Genomic DNA, 16,632 nt, shown 5'->3' on the forward strand with positions numbered 1-16,632 from the left:
GGACAGCCCTTTGAGGCAAAAGGAAGATGATGCAGCAGTACCATCTAGAAATTCAGGGAAACTCCAACATGATTTATATTGATTGAGCAGAAATCCTTCCTACGGTGAAAAGCTCTCCTACCATTGCATCCAGACGGCTTTTGTGGTAGTGACAACTTTACCCTGATGCTACAGAGGCAGACAAGCTGAAAAGGGGTGTGTGAGAGAAAACTATCCTTGTGTTAACATTTCATGGAGTCAAACTACTGCAGCAGGACCCAGGATATACCTTACTCCAGTAAAGGGAGCCAGTATACAACAGTTCAGCAGAAGGATGGCACAGAGGAGCGTTATTTTTGTGAAGCATGGAGATCCTCTGATGGAAAGCGTTATATAAGTGCTAACTATTTATTACAATCCCTCTGTGGATTGCAGGACCCCAGACACAGCTAATGAGCAATACAATTAACTTCTCCTGATGAGTCTGCAGTTGAGCTGATTCAGAAACGAGAAACAGTTATTTAGGAAATTCTATGGCCTACTGATTTGGCTCCTACTTGATGCTCAACGAACTGTTCTACATGCTGAGGAAACCAGAACAATTCTGTGTGTACGTATGTGACCTTGCTGGGAGCCCTGACTGTCTGCACAATGCACAGCAAAGCACATTTTATGGATTACAGTGTAGAGCCAGCTCTATGTGTTTTAACAGGGTTTGAAAGAGATCTATATGCCTATGGCGAGTAGGAAGTTTTCCCAAGCAAGTGCTTTCAACTTCTGCTGCCAGTAAGCTTTAATTTTATTTTAAAAGTTTGTAGATTGTAAAGCAAACATGCCAAATGTGAACCTGTTATAAACTGATTCAGGGACAACTTCCCAAGGTTGCAAACAGGCTCAGTGCTTCTGCGGCTCCTGATCATTTCCCCAACCTGCAGCAGTCACCATAGTCTTGTCAGTTTTCACTGTCCCTATTCATAACCCTCTGACTAACCACTAACTGATGCGAATTAGGTCAATTTCACTCTTCTGCTGCTTGAGATCGCTCTGAGCAGCACCAGAGGCAGGCACTGAAGCTAGTGATGGAAGAAGAAAACCTGAACAAGGAAGCTGTGTGAGCTGAGATGGGAACATTTACAGAGAGTAGGAGAAACAGCCCAACCTCACAGCAGCCAGGCAACTGAGGCCTCAGCGGGGCTTGAGAGGGGCTAATGGCAGAGACAGAATACTTTGTCTCCACTGCAGAAAAAAGAAGGTTTTGGAGACCAAGAAAGAGATTCCAATCTATCGGTCAACTAACAGGCAGAGACTGATATGAAATACAAAGTCATCAAGCAGCGTCAAGGAACAGCACCCTGGTAGGAAATCACACATCATACCCTTTTCCCAACAACTGGGACAGGGGTATGTGGAAAGAAAGGGCTGTTTCTCATCAGGGTGTTATCTCTGGGCAATGACTATTCCCACTCTGTGACGAACTGGGACTGTTCTTGCTGGGGTGTGTGAATGCTAACAGGCAAGTGTGGCTAGGATGGTCTGCATTGGGGGATAGGAGTCTGCCCGAGGGAACATACCTGAGCTTGTAACATGAGAACCCAGGAAGGGGTTGGAGGCCAGGTGACTCCGGGGCCCGGGAAACTGAACAAAGGCTGTGGGAGGGGTCGCTGAAGGCAGAGTGCTGGAAGCAGGCTGGAGAGATGGCTGGGAGGCAGAGATGGCTCTGACCCCCCAAAGGGGGGTGGGCTGGGATGCCCTGGGACCCCAAGCTGAACCTAACTGAGGGGGGCCCTGTTGTCTGTGCCTGCAAAACCTGTCTTGGACTGTATTCCTGTCATCCAAATAAACCTTCTGCTTTACTGGCTGGCTGAGAGTCATGGTAAATCGCAGGAAGCCGGGGGTGCAGGGCCCTGAGTCCCCCAATACTCCGTAACAACTGGTGGCAGCGGTGGGATCTACTGCACCCCGTGGACGGCGCTTCCTGCAGTAAGTGACTGGGGAACAGTAAAACAAAGGGGGATTGACGGGGACCAGGCGTGCTGGAGAGTGAAAGAGAGACGGTTATTACCCCTGGGAGTGTGTAACCAGCGAGAAGGACTTTTGCAGTAACAGGGTCCCCCGGGGGGATCGCAGCGAGTGGTCCCAGGGGCGGAGGAGTCTGCAGTTCGACCCTGGCAGAGAGGTGGTGACCTCGAGAAGGGCTGGCACACTAGGGGTCCCCCTGGAAACTGTGGGGAGTGGTGAGCACCCAGGCCTGGGAGTGGCCAGCAGAAAAATGTATGCCAAGCGGCTTAAGAGCGACCTGGTGGAGCTGTGCAAGCAGAGGGGGCTGTGCATTGGGAGGCTCACCAAAGCACAGCTCATTGCCCGGCTGGAGGCGGAAGATCGCGCGAATGAACTGATCCCTGTGTCTCAGGGAAGCAGCCTGGCAAATGCAGCGCAGGCACCAGTGTCTGTCCCAGCTGGGAGGGGTCAGCCGGCGGCTGAGGGCTTCCCGAGACCCCTCCTTCCTATGCCTAGGGGTAGGGTGGGGAGGAGCCCAGCAAATACCGAGGGCGCCGTGACCCCCCTGGCCAGCAGGGGACCCTCCCGGCGAAGCTCGCCGGCCAGCAGAGGATCCTCCCGGCGACGTTCGGCATCCGTGAAGCGGAATTGGCTGGAATGGGAGAAAGAGATAAAACTGAGAAAGCTGGAGGATCGTGAACAACAGAAACAGCGTCAGCATGAACGGAAGGAGAAAGAGAGACAGAGACAGGAAAATGAGAGACAGCGTCAGCATGAACGGGAGGAAAATGAAAGACAGCGTCAGCATGAACTGGAACTGGCGAGATTGAAGGGCAGCGAACCCCCGGCTGCGGTGAGTGAGGGGGGACCCAGGACTGCACGGAGCTTTGATAAGTGCATCCTGGCCCCACGCAAGGAGGGTGAGGACATGGATAACTTCCTGGAGGCCTTTGAGACGGCCTGCGAGCTGCACCGGGTTGATCCCGCGGACAGACTCCGGGTCCTTACCCCCTTACTGGACCCCAAAGCCGTGGCATTGTACCACCAACTGGGAAAGGCAGAAAAAGGGGACTACAAACTATTCAAAAAGGCCCTGCTACGGAAGTTTGGGTTAACTCCTGAGATGTACCGGGAAAGGTTCCGGAGTCAGGATAAAACCCCTAAGATCTCATATCTGCAACTAGCCGTCCGCATGAAAAGATACGCCAGCAAGTGGGCTGATGGGGCCCAGACAAAGGAGAACCTAATTAAACTGCTGGTACTGGAGCAACTGTATGAGCGGTGCCCATCCGACCTGAGGCTGTGGTTGGTGGACCGAAAGCCAGAGAACCCGCGACACGCAGGGCAGCTGGCCGATGAGTTTGTAAAAAGCCGGTCAGGGGGTGGCAGGGAGGAGCCCCAAAGGAACAGGCCCGCCGCAATGCAGAGAGAAAGTCACCCTGGGACCTCCCAAAAGGGGAATATGGGGAATCCCCTCCCACGGGGAATGCCCAGCGTCAGGGACAACCGACCGGCTCAAGGGGACCCACAGGACATGAGCTGCTATTACTGCGGCCGAAGAGGCCACGTTCGGGCCCAGTGCCCCAAGCTCAAGGACAGACTGAGCAGACCGAACCCGCACAGGGTTAACTTGGTAGAGGCCCAGACGGACGAGGGGCAGGCTTCTCACGCAAGAGGGGCTGGCAGCTTATCAACTGCTCAAGAGAGAGAAGGGCCCCAGGCCAGCTCCTCTAGGGGGCTGGATGCCCCAAACTCAGGGTTTTTGGTTTATACGGTGGGCGCGGGGCTGTCCCTCCGGAGAGAGTACCTTGTTCCCCTGGAGGTGGATGGAAGGAAGGTCAATGAATACTGGGATACGGGCGCAGAGGTGACGCTGGCCCGGCCCGAGGTGGTGGCCCCAGATCAGGTGGTGCCCAACACCTACCTGACCCTGACGGGGGTGGGCGGAACACCAGTCAAAGTGCCCGTGGCGAGGGTACACCTGAAGTGGGGGGCCAAGGAGGGCCCCAAGGATGTGAGGGTACACCCGTATTTGCCCACTGAGGTATTGATGGGGGGGGACCTGGAGAACTGGCCAAGCAACCCCCAAAAGGCACTGGTTGTGACCCGCAGTCAGAGCCGGCGAGGGGCACTGCGCCCTGGCCTTGGGGGGGGTGCCTTGCCTGAGGCGCAGGACCCTAACCTGGTGGGGAGGGAGCGCCCAGGGACACGGCTCAGGGAGGCTGCAGCTTCAGACCCAGCGGGCGAGAAAGAGCAGGTGGCCATCTCTGTCCCAGCTGCTGAGTTCCAGAGAGATCCCTCCTTGCGGAAGATAAGGGACCTGGCCGACCTCAATGCGGTACAGACCATGGAACAAGGTGGCCGGAAAAGGTTCCTGTGGGAGAAGGGGTTCCTGTACCGAGAATGGGCTCCCCCAGGAAAAATGGAGTCAGGGGGGATCAGGAGGCAGCTGGTGGTACCCCAAAAGTATCGCCGCCAGCTGCTGTGCCGGGCCCATGACATTCCCCTCTCAGGGCACCAGGGAACCTGGCATACCCAGCAGAGGCTGCTACGGAGCTTTTACTGGCCTGGGGTCTTTGTTACTGTCCGACAGTACTGCGGATCCTGTGACCCGTCAGAGGGGGAGGAAGGCCTGGGACAAGGGGAAAACAGCTTTAGGACCCTTGCCCAGCATAAAGGATCCTTTCCGGAGGGTGGCCAAGGTTAAAAGGGCGGCTCTAAACCAAGAGAGCCCAAAGCACAGACCTCCAGACTGGAGCGCTGGGAGAAGACCACAGCCCAGTTGGAACCCCAGAGGTATGGGGGTGAAAAAAGGGCACAGGCCGCATAAACCTTCCCACATGCGAACTGCAAGTGCCATCAAGCACCCCCGACCTAAGGGGGGGCGTAAAACTGAAGGGGCGTGGTGTAATTCCCAACAAGAACTGGGAGGGATGCGGGGGCATCCATGGGAAGGGGTTAGGTTCGAACTTCCCCAGGTCACTGGCTAAAGTGACCCCGCTCAGTTCGGTCTCGAAGGGGGAAGAGATGTGACGAACTGGGACTGTTCTTGCTGGGGTGTGTGAATGCTAACAGGCAAGTGTGGCTAGGATGGTCTGCATCGGAGGATGGGAGTCTGCCCGAGGGAACATACCTGAGCTTGTAACATGAGAACCCAGGAAGGGGTTGGAGGCCAGGTGACTCCGGGGCCCGGGAAACTGAACAAAGGCTGTGGGAGGGGTCGCTGAAGGCAGAGTGCTGGAAGCAGGCTGGAGAGATGGCTGGGAGGCAGAGATGGCTCTGACCCCCCAAAGGGGGGTGGGCTGGGATGCCCTGGGACCCCAAGCTGAACCTAACTGAGGGGGGCCCTGTTGTCTGTGCCTGCAAAACCTGTCTTGGACTGTATTCCTGTCATCCAAATAAACCTTCTGCTTTACTGGCTGGCTGAGAGTCATGGTAAATCGCAGGAAGCCGGGGGTGCAGGGCCCTGAGTCCCCCAATACTCCGTAACACACTCCCACACCCCTCTTATGCTGCTAAGTGTCTGGTAAAATTTCCAAGCTACATGTGAGAGTTGGTGGTGGGTGGGGGTGGGAATATAGTATTGACAAACAGATTTTTCGTGTAAATAGAGTGAGGAAGGAGGCAAAGAACACAATATGGCAGGGGGAAGAGAATGCTGTAAGTGATTAAAGGGAGATACAAGATACACAACATGATTTACTGAAGGAAAGAAGAAGTGGAGTAAAATCAGGAAGAGTAAGAAGCTATAATTAAAGCAAGAGACAATCAGCAGTAAATGACTTTTTTTAAAAAGTTCATTAAATAGAAAGTTGATTGACAACATTACCATTACATTACTCAAAATCCAATTGTACACAAAGACAACCATTACACTGCAAAGGATATGTAGGTGAAGATATTTTCAGCCACCAGATAGGTAGGTTCTGGGCAAAATTTTCAAGCTCCATCTTTTTATCACTTTACATAGTTGTATTTTCAACATTAGTTTCATTGTCTTTTTTTATTGAAAAGGAAAAAAAGGGAGCAGTCACAGAAGCCCAAGTCTCCAAAAAATTTATGCCATCTTAGAGATTGTGACCTACGTGCTGAAGCTGATAGAGATAACCTTGGCAGGAGAAAGAGCTTACGGTTGCATTGTAGCGAATGACGGCTGTGATCCTGCATCTTTGTCATATTATGGAATGTGTCCTCTTGGACTGTGTATACAAACCAAATAATTTCTCCATAGAACATAGTAACACCGATGTAGAAATTCCAGACATCACAAGAATAGGAGGGTAGAGTTTCTTATGAGCACCAACATCACTTGTGAAAGAGAGGCTAACACATCACAAATATCTGTAGGGGAAGTGATCTGGGCTTGTGTCACGGAGTCACCGGGCCGGTGCTCTGGAACTACTCCATACGAAACCAGTCAGGACTCTGGTGTAGCATGCCTCCTCTCTCTGAGCATACACCTCCAGAGCAAGAAACGTACACAGCTTTCAGAGTAGCAGCCGTGTTAGTCTGTATCCGCAAAAAGAAGAACAGGAGTACTTGTGGCACCTTAGAGACTAACAAATTTATTAGAGCATAAGCTTTCGTGGACTACAGCCCACTTCTTCGGATGCATATAGAATGGAACATATATTGAGGAGATATATATACACACATACAGAGAGCATAAACAGGTGGGAGTTGTCTTACCAACTCTGAGAGGCCAATTAATTAAGAGAAAAAACTTTTGAAGTGATAATCAAGCTAGCCCAGTACAGACAGTTAAGGAGTGTGAGAATACTTACAAGGGGAGATAGATTCAATGTTTGTAATGGCTCAGCCATTCCCAGTCCTTATTCAAACCGGAGTTTGACTCTATCTCCCCTTGTAAGTATTCTCACACTCCTTAACTGTCTGTACTGGGCTAGCTTGATTATCACTTCAAAAGTTTTCTCTCTTAATTAATTGGCCTCAGATCTTGGAGCATTCAGCATCCCCTTCCACACCGTGTGCTTCCTGCACCAAGTCCGCCCGGGCTCGGCTCCTGGGGAAGCCAGAGGGACCTGCACCCCAACTCCTGCAGTCAGCAGTGACTCTCAGCCAGCATGTAGAACAGAAGGGTTTATTAGTTGAGAGGAACAATGCATAGAACAGAGCTTGCTATCACAGAAATCAATTACTTTCAGCCAACTCCATCTTCGGGAGCCCTGGGCCAGACACCCTGGACTCCCTCCCTTCCAGTCCCCCACAGCAGACGGCCAGCTTCCAACGACCCGACCTCAGACACCCCAGTTGCTCCTCCTCCTTCTCTTTGTCTCGCTTCCTGGGGCAAAGAGTCACCTGGTCGCATTCCCCTATTGGGTCTCAGGTTACAAAGGGCACCAGTCATAGCATACTTGCAGGCAGCTGGTGCAGCCTCACCTGCCCCAGAGGTCTCAGCCAAAGTCACACACCCCTATTCTCACCACCGAGGTATTTGTGCAGCACACAGGGAAACTGAGGCACACACTGTATTCATGCAAAACAGTAAAACTCACATAGGCTCACATACAACATAAGGGAAAATCCCCATTTTGTCACAGCCTGATCGCCCCACAAAGTTTTACAATAGCTTATGTGATAATGTACATGACATGAGCTATGTTCCATCAGTTGCTCTTGTGGTGAGGAAACTCTGCAAGATAAAACTCACAAAATCCCCTCCCTTTCACTTGGATTTCCCCCACAGAAATGATTAAATGTCTCTTAGTTTGTAAGTTTCAGTTTCATTCTGCATACTGTGATTTTTTTTCTCTCTCTTTTTCATAGGAAGCAGCAATAGCTGTGCCATGCAATCTGTATGTAACACAATGAATGTTTCAGTGCTACATTTCCCTTTCTGCACAATACAAACAAAGCTGAATAAGGTTTTTCATTTTATCTTTACCCAGTGCCGGGCGCGGTACAGACACAGAGTGATAGTTCTTGCCCCCAAGAACCCGGAATCTACACAGATAAGACAGGCAACGGGTGGAAGGAGAAACATGGCCACCTCACAAAGGCCCCTGGAGTTTTTGCGGAATGGCTTCCATACACAGTAGGTGTGTGGGAAGGTTGTTGTGAGGTCACTGTTCCCTTTTTAGCTCAAGCCCAGAGTTTAAAGGATATGGGGGTGAGCACAACTCCATATCTCCTGCTAGAAGCAAAGGGAGAGCTCCCCTTCTCCTCCCTGGCTTGGACAAGCTGTGCTCCCCTCTCCTCTTTGGCTGGTGCAATGAGAGTTCTCCTCACTCCCTCCCCCACACCAGCTCTCCTCACATCTTCTTGCTGTTGTCTGTGCTGGGGACTATCAAATCCCAAGAAATTAACAATGGGGAAAAATCTGCCCAAAGAAATAATGCTCTCAGTTATGTTCCAAAGAACCAGAACCTGTTTCACTGCACACGTCCAGGTCACCAATGCTATTGATACCTGCAGGAAACAGGGTAACTGAACAATGTCATATATCATCAGGGCTGTAGTTTTGTCAAGGTAAGTTTTGGGGAAAAGCAGACCTGTTTAGTATGATGATCGCCATGTCAGAGTTGTGGAAACTGTAGGCACTGGTTTGTACCCAAAGTGTTTCCATTCTTAGCATGTGCCACTCGTCCTTGTTGGCACTGTGATCATAAAGGATAGTTGCCACACTACAGATGGATGTACTCTCATGACCAGAAACACTGTGGAGGAGGGTGAGAAGCACGGATCCCATAATTTTTCTTTTTCCATCATATTTGCATGCTTTTGTTTATGCAGGTAACAGATACCAAGTCCACTGAAGTCAATGCAAAGACTTCCATTAATGTCTTTGTATTTTGGAAATGGCCCACAAAGCAACCTGTTCCTAGGTAATTGTAATTATTATTATCCGTCAGCTATAGCTGGTGAGACTGAGGTGCAGAGATTAAATGACTTGCCCAAGACTGCAGAGCAAATCCTGAGTTCTAATCCTGCTTCTTGCATGGAACTCCTGGCTCATAGCCCAGACCACAATCCCTTGAATGACGCTGGCTCTTCATTAATTCATTGTTCATTCACAATTAATGCTTTTATGGAGGTGATTGGGGAAGGAAGACGTCAACTGGGGAAAACATAGCATGCCTGTGAAATTTAAACCTAAATAAAAAGGAACTGCACTAGTGATACCATTTACCTCTTACATAATACACGTAAACAAGTCTCTAATTACAGCCAATAGTATGTGTCTGTGTCTGAAGTCATTCAGTTTAGAGAAGGCAAAGAACACATATAGGATCCAGGTCATTCTACGCTCATGATGCTGCTCTGCTGTTCCTGGTTCATGCACCGGCAGAGCACCATCCTGAACATAGAATGATCTGGATCCTATGTGTGTTAGGTTTAAATTTCACAGACATACTATATGTTCCCCAGTTGACGTCTTCCTTCCCCAATCACCTCCATAAAAGCATTAATTGTGAATGAACAATGAATTAATGAAGAGCCAGCATCATTCAAGGGATTGTGGTCTGGGCTATGAGCCAGGAGTTCCATGCAAGAAGCAGGATTAGAATTCAGGATTTGCTCTGCAGCCTTGGGCAAGTCATTTAATCTCTGCACCTCAGTCTCACCAGCTATAGCTGACAGATAATAATAATTACAATTACCTACCTCACAAGGCTGTTGTGAGGATCAACCAATAACAGTAAAGCACTTCATAAGTACTGTAGCACTTGGAGGAAGGGAGATCATAGCTATAAGACTACAAGTGCAATTCATTTTGGGTGCAGAACCATGATTCTAGCACCCCTGTACCTTCTAGGCCCCCTTCCAGACAGTCCCACTCCTCCAAGCACCTAAGTCACAATTTCCCTCTCTTCATACATCAAGTCTGCAAACCATCTTTTGAACCTTTCAGCTCCTTCTCATCACCTCCCTACACTACAAACTTTCTTCTCAGACCCTCATCAACCTCTTAGTGTTACCCTCACCAGCATCAGTTAGCCCCGCTCTCCATCTTATTTTACCTAAGTCCAATCATCCACCTTCATTTTATTCACTCCCCATTTTGGATCTCCCCAAATCACCTGGTTTCCTTCCCAGCACTCTAGCAAGCCCTTTCACCCCATTTGGATTAGGACTCTCCTTCCTTCCATAAACTCCTGAAAATGTTCTGCTCTCCCTGGGCTTGTGGTCTTATGATGATCTATACCATCAAGCAACAAAGACTACTGAGGAGCATCAGACAAATCTTCTCAATGAGGCTTAGCAGACATTCATGAATGGTACAGAGACCAACTCTCCCAATGACCCAGTGGGCATTTAGAACCAGTAGTTCTTGCTCTCCAGCCAGCCCAGATTTTTCTTTTTGCAATTTTCTGCTAGTGCTGCAAGTGGTCCATGGAGCAAATAAAGCTCTCCTGGGTCTGGTTTTGTGCATCTTATACCTCCTCTATATAATAAAGCAGGATCAGTGCCAATAATGATTGCAGCTGGACCAGTGCTGATCACACAGTTTAGCTTTGAGTACAAACTTACTCTGAGCAGGTTTAGAATACAAAATGCTTAATTTGCCAGCAGCCACCTGGAACCTTGTGTACCTTAGTGGTCCCACTACACCTGCTAGCAACAATGGGAATTTTAAAAGAAAAGAAAAGCTAGTGCAGCATAGCCTTGAAGTGCCATTGCTGAAGTATGGCTTAGCATTCTGGCTGTTAGCAGTACTAGTCTCATCAGGTTACGATTCTGTGGCAAGGACAATAGAAAAAGATCTTTTATCACTTAACAAAATTCTTTGCTACATAGAACTAAAGACAGTATCTATCTACTGAAATTTTGTGCAATACCTGTCCTGTGAGCTCTGACTCACAAAGGGTTAAGAGGCACTTTCTACATTGCTGACATGATAACTTTATATACAGACCTATTCCCTGAAATGCAACAAAGCTAGCAGGAAAGTTAGCAGTGTAACACGTTCATTCATATTCAACGGTTTCCCAAAGTTTTTTCTACAAATGGGTATTTGTCTTAATGTGAAATACAACATCTCTGAAAAACAATGCCTATCAGTTTCAGGCAAGAATCTAGATAGGCAATAAATAATCTATTCCAAAAGATGAAGTTGACAACCACACGTATCATTTCTAGCAACAGTTTTCACTGAAATATTACACCAACTCTAAAAACTAAGACATTAAATTAAAATATGTGGCATTGCATCTGGATTCTCCATGCTTGGCTTAGAAATGTGACTATCCCAAAGATATTTTTAAAGGTAACCACAGAAAGATGCTATGGTCTACTGTTATTACTGCTCCTAAGATCTAATTTATTTATCACCATGTAACAGGATGAAAAGCATGCAATACATCCTCACAGAAATTACTACAAGTAGGCATCAGTGCTCAATTAAGCAAGATGAGCAGCACATGTACATTGAACCATTTCAACTATTCATGGCTGGACAAGTACACAAAATAGTTCTTTCACTGTGTAACCAGATGTTTGAAACAGGAGATGACAATAAGCCAGCAGCAGTGCATCTGGGAAATATATGCTGTAGAGAAAGGAAATTTAACTTTATTTCCTCTATTTTATTTCTATGTTACTTCAGTTTTCTGCTCTCCAAAACGGTATCCCCAATTTAAAAGTGATCGCTGGGTTTACAACTACAAAAGCATGGAGATAAATAATTTCTCTCAAGCGTTTTCTAAAATGGCTCCTTTGTTTCAAATGCCTTTGTCACCAGAACTGTTTATCATCTGAATGTTGAGCTGCTGGGACTCCACAGTAACAGTACTTCTCATCAATTATTGAATACACTGTGGCCTCTTTCCTCCAATACTTGTTTTAAAAAAGGCAGGAGGGGGCAAGGAAAAGGGTAGAGGTTGGTGGGGGATATAAACTTGAAGATTACAATTATGTTGATTCCAGAGTAAACTTTAAAATGAATGGGGGTTTGCATGAGATAAGCACCCCAGGTGGCCTGATTCTGATCTCATAGCAGTATAATTCCATTGACTTCAGTGGAGTTATTCACAATGGTGCAACTGAGATCAAATCTGGCCTCAGGTGTTTCTCTGTGCTTTCCACCATATTGGCAACTCCACTTGTATTAGGATGGTTGTCAAACCATCTGCATGACACAAACACTGCAGAGCTGCAGAGCAAGGCACCTGGATATCTGCCCAGAATTTGCTATAGTCCCTCTCAGTGCTTTAGGATTTTTTGTTTGCGTGCTTAAGTGCAAGAAGCAACCTAATTTCTCTACCACATAAAATCCCACTGAAATCCAAAAGTCCAAAACGTAAAGGGACAAACTTTAACTCCAATGATTTTAATGACAGTTACTCAGCTAAATTCCAAAAGAAAAGAAGACGTTTATGCCAGTTCTGGAGGATTACGAATGTGTGTCACTGGGCTAGACACGGTCACTATAAAAATGTAGAGCATTCTGCCAAGGATAAACATAAAAGTCTCTTTTCTCCAGCACTTACCTTCGCTGGCTACTCCCTCTCCTGACAGTGACCTAGGAAAGGCGATATGGGGTAGCTGTCCTGGCACGAAGGGAGGCTGTAACTACAGTCACCAGAGTCATCCGATAATCATAAGCCCAAAGAAACTGCTCCACACACTAGTGTTTACAGCCCTGCCACAAGCCTACAGCGATCACCGCAGCATCCCCCCATTCCCGGCCCATGGAGCAGGCAGGGAAGCCGCTGCCCATCTGGCTGCGATGCGGATGGCACCGGGGCGCTGCCAGGCGAGACCCCGCACCCTCTGCGCCCCCGGAGCTCGCGCCTCTCCAGGATCAGATACACCGTCGCTAGGCGACCTGCACGGAGCTTGCTGCTGAGAGCAAAGAGCGGGAGGCGGCTGCTCCCAGGCTACAGGATACACAATGCACCACGCCCGGGAGGCTGCACAACCATAACCGGGAAGAAATGCAAAATGCGCGGGGGGATGGGGGGTACACACTGTTGCTGGGTCTGTCTGGCAGGGCACCCTGCCGCCGGGCTCCGTCTAGGGCAGCGCGGCCGCGTGCAGGGGGAGGGGGGGTTACAAGGCGCCCGTGCGGCTCCCTCACCTCTCTCCTGCCGGCGGCGAGTGCTACGGTCCCATAGCGCCGCAGAGCCTCCGCCGCTCGCCAGCCTCACCGCCGGCAGCTGCCGCAATGAGCCGCTGGTTCGGCTGCACCGGGAACAGGCGGCGCTGCTGGAATGTGGGTCAGCAGCCGCCGGGGCGCGGGGAGGGGCCGCGGGCGGGGAACAGGGTGCGGCTGCCACCTACTGGCGAGGGCGGAGGCGGCGGGGCTGAGAAAGGGGGTCAAGCGGCTGCGGTCCCTGTGTGTCCTGGGGCAGGCGGGACATTGCCCGGGCCCCTGTGTGTGATGGGGAATGGCTGCCCTAGCACCCCCCTGGCAAAAGAAAAGGTAAAACTGACATGCATTGAGGGAGAGTTTTTGCCAGGCTGACATTAGCCCTTGACATGTTCCCAGCGCTCTACAGGCATTAAGGGATCAGGGTTGCAAGGTCAGACTGTGGCTCTCATCCAGCAAATCACTTAAGCAGCTGCTTAACCCTGAAATTAATGGGCCTACTTGCCTGCTTGGAGTTAATCAGGCGCTTTGCTAGATGGAGGGCTGGGTGCTCAGCACCTTAAAAGATTGAGGCCTGAGCGAGGGTCTGATTTTGTGGGCACGGTTTTGCACCAGGGATAAACTGCATTCACTGTTCTGTGCCGACTGTCAGTTCGTGCTTTTTTCCCTGGTAATGTGTTGCATACACAGCTTATTGTAGGCACTGAACTGCAAGCTCAGCAAAGATGAGATAAAAATGCTACATACAAAAATAATTCTTTGCATAGCGGACTACAGTCTTAATTGCATTAGTCATACTTACTGCATGCAGGCACTAGAAATGTGCTGGTGTACTTTGTACTGTATATAACCTTTTGGTTCCCTTTTCCCTGTGCTCCTACTGAATAGCACTTAGAGGGTTGCCTTGGCTGAGTATAACCGGTATCCCCAAGTGCCCTTCTCAGGAGGGGGCAGAAGGCTCTCTGCTCTTCAAGGACATAGCAAAGGGACTGAACCTTAAAAACAATCTAAGGTCACAATTCTGCATTCTGATCTATGTAGGCATTCTGCTGCTCCCAGGCAGAGCCCCATTGATTTAAATGGGGCTTCAAGTGGGTGCAGCAGTTTGCTCGGTTAGGATCGATTTGCTCTAAATAGAAACGAGGATTGAGGAAAAATAGGATTAAAGCAAAAGAAATGGGCTGCATAGCATATTAAGTCCTACAGCTGGCAAAAAATAAACTGATGTTGGTACAATTCATGTTATTACAGGAGAGAAGCATTTATAAAGACCAAATAAATTCTAGCCAGCCTGTCCCTTTCTTCTATGTCCCCTTTCTTGGCTAACCTGCCACTGAGATGCCCCTGCCCTCTAGCTAAACTGTCATCTGCTGCTTTCCCCTGTCTTCCACCACCACACATATCAAGTGTCTTGGATCCCGCCCCCTCACCCCACCCTTATGTTGGGCTGTGATCCTTTTGATCTTCAAAGTGTAAACCTGTTCAACATAATCACAGGCATTCAAGCAAAGAAATTTACGTAGGTGTCCCCTTCAAGGGAAGATGACAATTGTTTCTTTCATGAAATGTCCACAGAATGCTTTAAAGTTTCTCTCTATTATGATAATTGCCATTGGGTAAACAGATTAGGTTCCAGCTTTTCCTCCAGTTATATAGATTTCTCCTAGGGTGACCAGACAGCAAGTGTGAAAAATCGGGATGGTGGTGAGGGGGTAATAGGAGCCTATATAAGAAAAAGGCCCAAAAATCAGGACTGTCCCTATAAAATCAGGACATCTGGTCACCCTAATTTCTCCAGATGTTTCTCTGAAGCTGTATGCAGACTTTCAGCCCACACTGGCATCCATTCACTGTCCAATTGGTTGTCTGGTGTTGGAGGAAATCCCTGGGGATGCTAATTAACCTCTTTTCAAATGTTTCCCATCCCTGACCAAAGATGTTAACTTGAAAATAGCTCACTCCTGCCTGTTAAAGAGACAAGGCTTATATTTCTTTTAATTCCTTTTTTACCAGTTATTTTTTCTCTATATCAAATATTACACATCCACAAATCTTTGCTAAAAATGTTGAGGTTGCAAAATCAGGCACTCATTAGTTAGGAAATGTCAGAATTTAGGCTACATGTGCAACTTTAATTCAGCTCCCTTGTGCGTATGCATTATGACACAATCTTTAATTAAATGATCACATACACCTCTACCCCGATATAACGTGACACGATATACCACAAATTCGAATATAACGCGGTAAGCAGTGCTCCAGGGGGGCGGGGCTGCGCACTCCGGCGGATCAAAGCAAGTTCGATATAACGCGGTTTCACCTATAACACGGTAAGATTTTTTGGCTCCCGAGGACAGCGTTATATCGGGGTAGAGGTGTATTGGTTTTTTTCTGATACTTCATCCCCAGCAGCTGGGAGAAGCAATTGCAGGGAAAGTCCTGTTCAGCCTTGTGCAGGCCTAGGCTGGACTTTGGAGCATAATCAGTACAGATGAACACTTTAGCTGCCAAACTCTAACAAATTTTTACTGACCATGTACAAACTGGGATATTTCAAACGCCTATAACTTGGCCAAATTTGAACGAGTCTTCACAGAGAGAGAGCAAAAAGCATATCCCTGACACCAGAGCAACACTCAAGTATTGGGGTAGCCATGTTAGTCTGTATCTACAAAAACAACAAGGAGTCTAGTGGCACCTTAAAGACTAACAGATTTATTTGGGCATAAGCTTTTGTGGGTAAAAAAACACTTCTTCAGATCACTCCCGACCCCTTCCTGAAATGTCAAGCCCTTGTTCCAAAGCATAGACGTGCTAGAGCTTCTCATGAAAATGATTGTAAGGTTTTTGGGTTGGTTTGTTTGTTTTTGTTTTTGTTTTTTGACATGGGCAAAACAGTGTAGTGTAACCCCTTTTGATCTGAGTGGCTAACCAAAAATTTGGGGGGTTATAGGTGTTCCAGTTGGGAATAGAAATTTACAATGGAATCTGGTGTTTTCTTTAAAAATAACAAGGAGTCTGGTGGCACCTTAAAGACTAACAGATTTATTTGGGCATAAGCTTTCGTGGGTAAAAACCTCATTTTACCCATTTTACCCACGAAAGCTTATGCCCAAATAAATCTGTTAGTCTTTAAGGTGCCACCAGACTCCTTGTTGTTTTTGTAGATACAGACTAACACAGCTACCCCCTGATACTTGGTCTTTTCTTTGATGCAACCTTGTTTTTTGTAAGCAACATACAGTCCTTTTTCTGTGAACACACAGGGAATCAAGTAGCAGGATACAAACAGTTCCCTTGTTTGTGGTTCCAAGCCTGCCTTTCCAGTCAACAATCTGTGCCCCAAAAGCATTTTCTGTTAGCTTTATCTCAGGGCTACATCACTGTGTTTCCATGCTGTATCTGCTTGGCTTTTTCTCTCTGCTGTTTTGCTTCTGTCTGACTCTGCTTGTGTAGTCTCTCTCTGTCCCACCCAGACACACTCACATATGCAAAGACTGGAGCTCTCTCCTCAAAGTCTAAATTATTGGATGGGCTTGCACTCCCCCTTGTTTTGGGTGGGACTTTTTAGCTATTTCTCAGCTATTGTAAATAAGGGGTGG

At 48.2% G+C, this 16,632-nt stretch overlaps 1 protein-coding gene across 4 annotated transcripts in view; it reads right to left on the reverse strand.

Annotated features, from left to right (window-relative positions):
* The window catches only part of ELMOD1 (ELMO domain containing 1), a 76,626-nt gene extending 63,479 nt beyond the window's left edge, over positions 1-13,147 (reverse strand). For 2 of the 4 annotated variants that reach the window (XM_054015536.1, XM_054015533.1), the window contains exon 1: positions 13,019-13,146. The gene's annotated coding sequence lies outside the window, so the exon portion shown is untranslated. Of the gene's footprint in view, positions 1-12,428; positions 12,750-13,018 lie in introns of those variants that run through there. The other 2 variants (XM_054015535.1, XM_054015534.1) reach the window with 2 other exon arrangements.
* Between the last annotated feature and the right edge of the window lie 3,485 nt (positions 13,148-16,632).

Source organism: Malaclemys terrapin, chromosome 1 (genome assembly GCF_027887155.1).
Source record: "Malaclemys terrapin pileata isolate rMalTer1 chromosome 1, rMalTer1.hap1, whole genome shotgun sequence".
Taxonomy (NCBI): domain Eukaryota; kingdom Metazoa; phylum Chordata; order Testudines; family Emydidae; genus Malaclemys; species Malaclemys terrapin.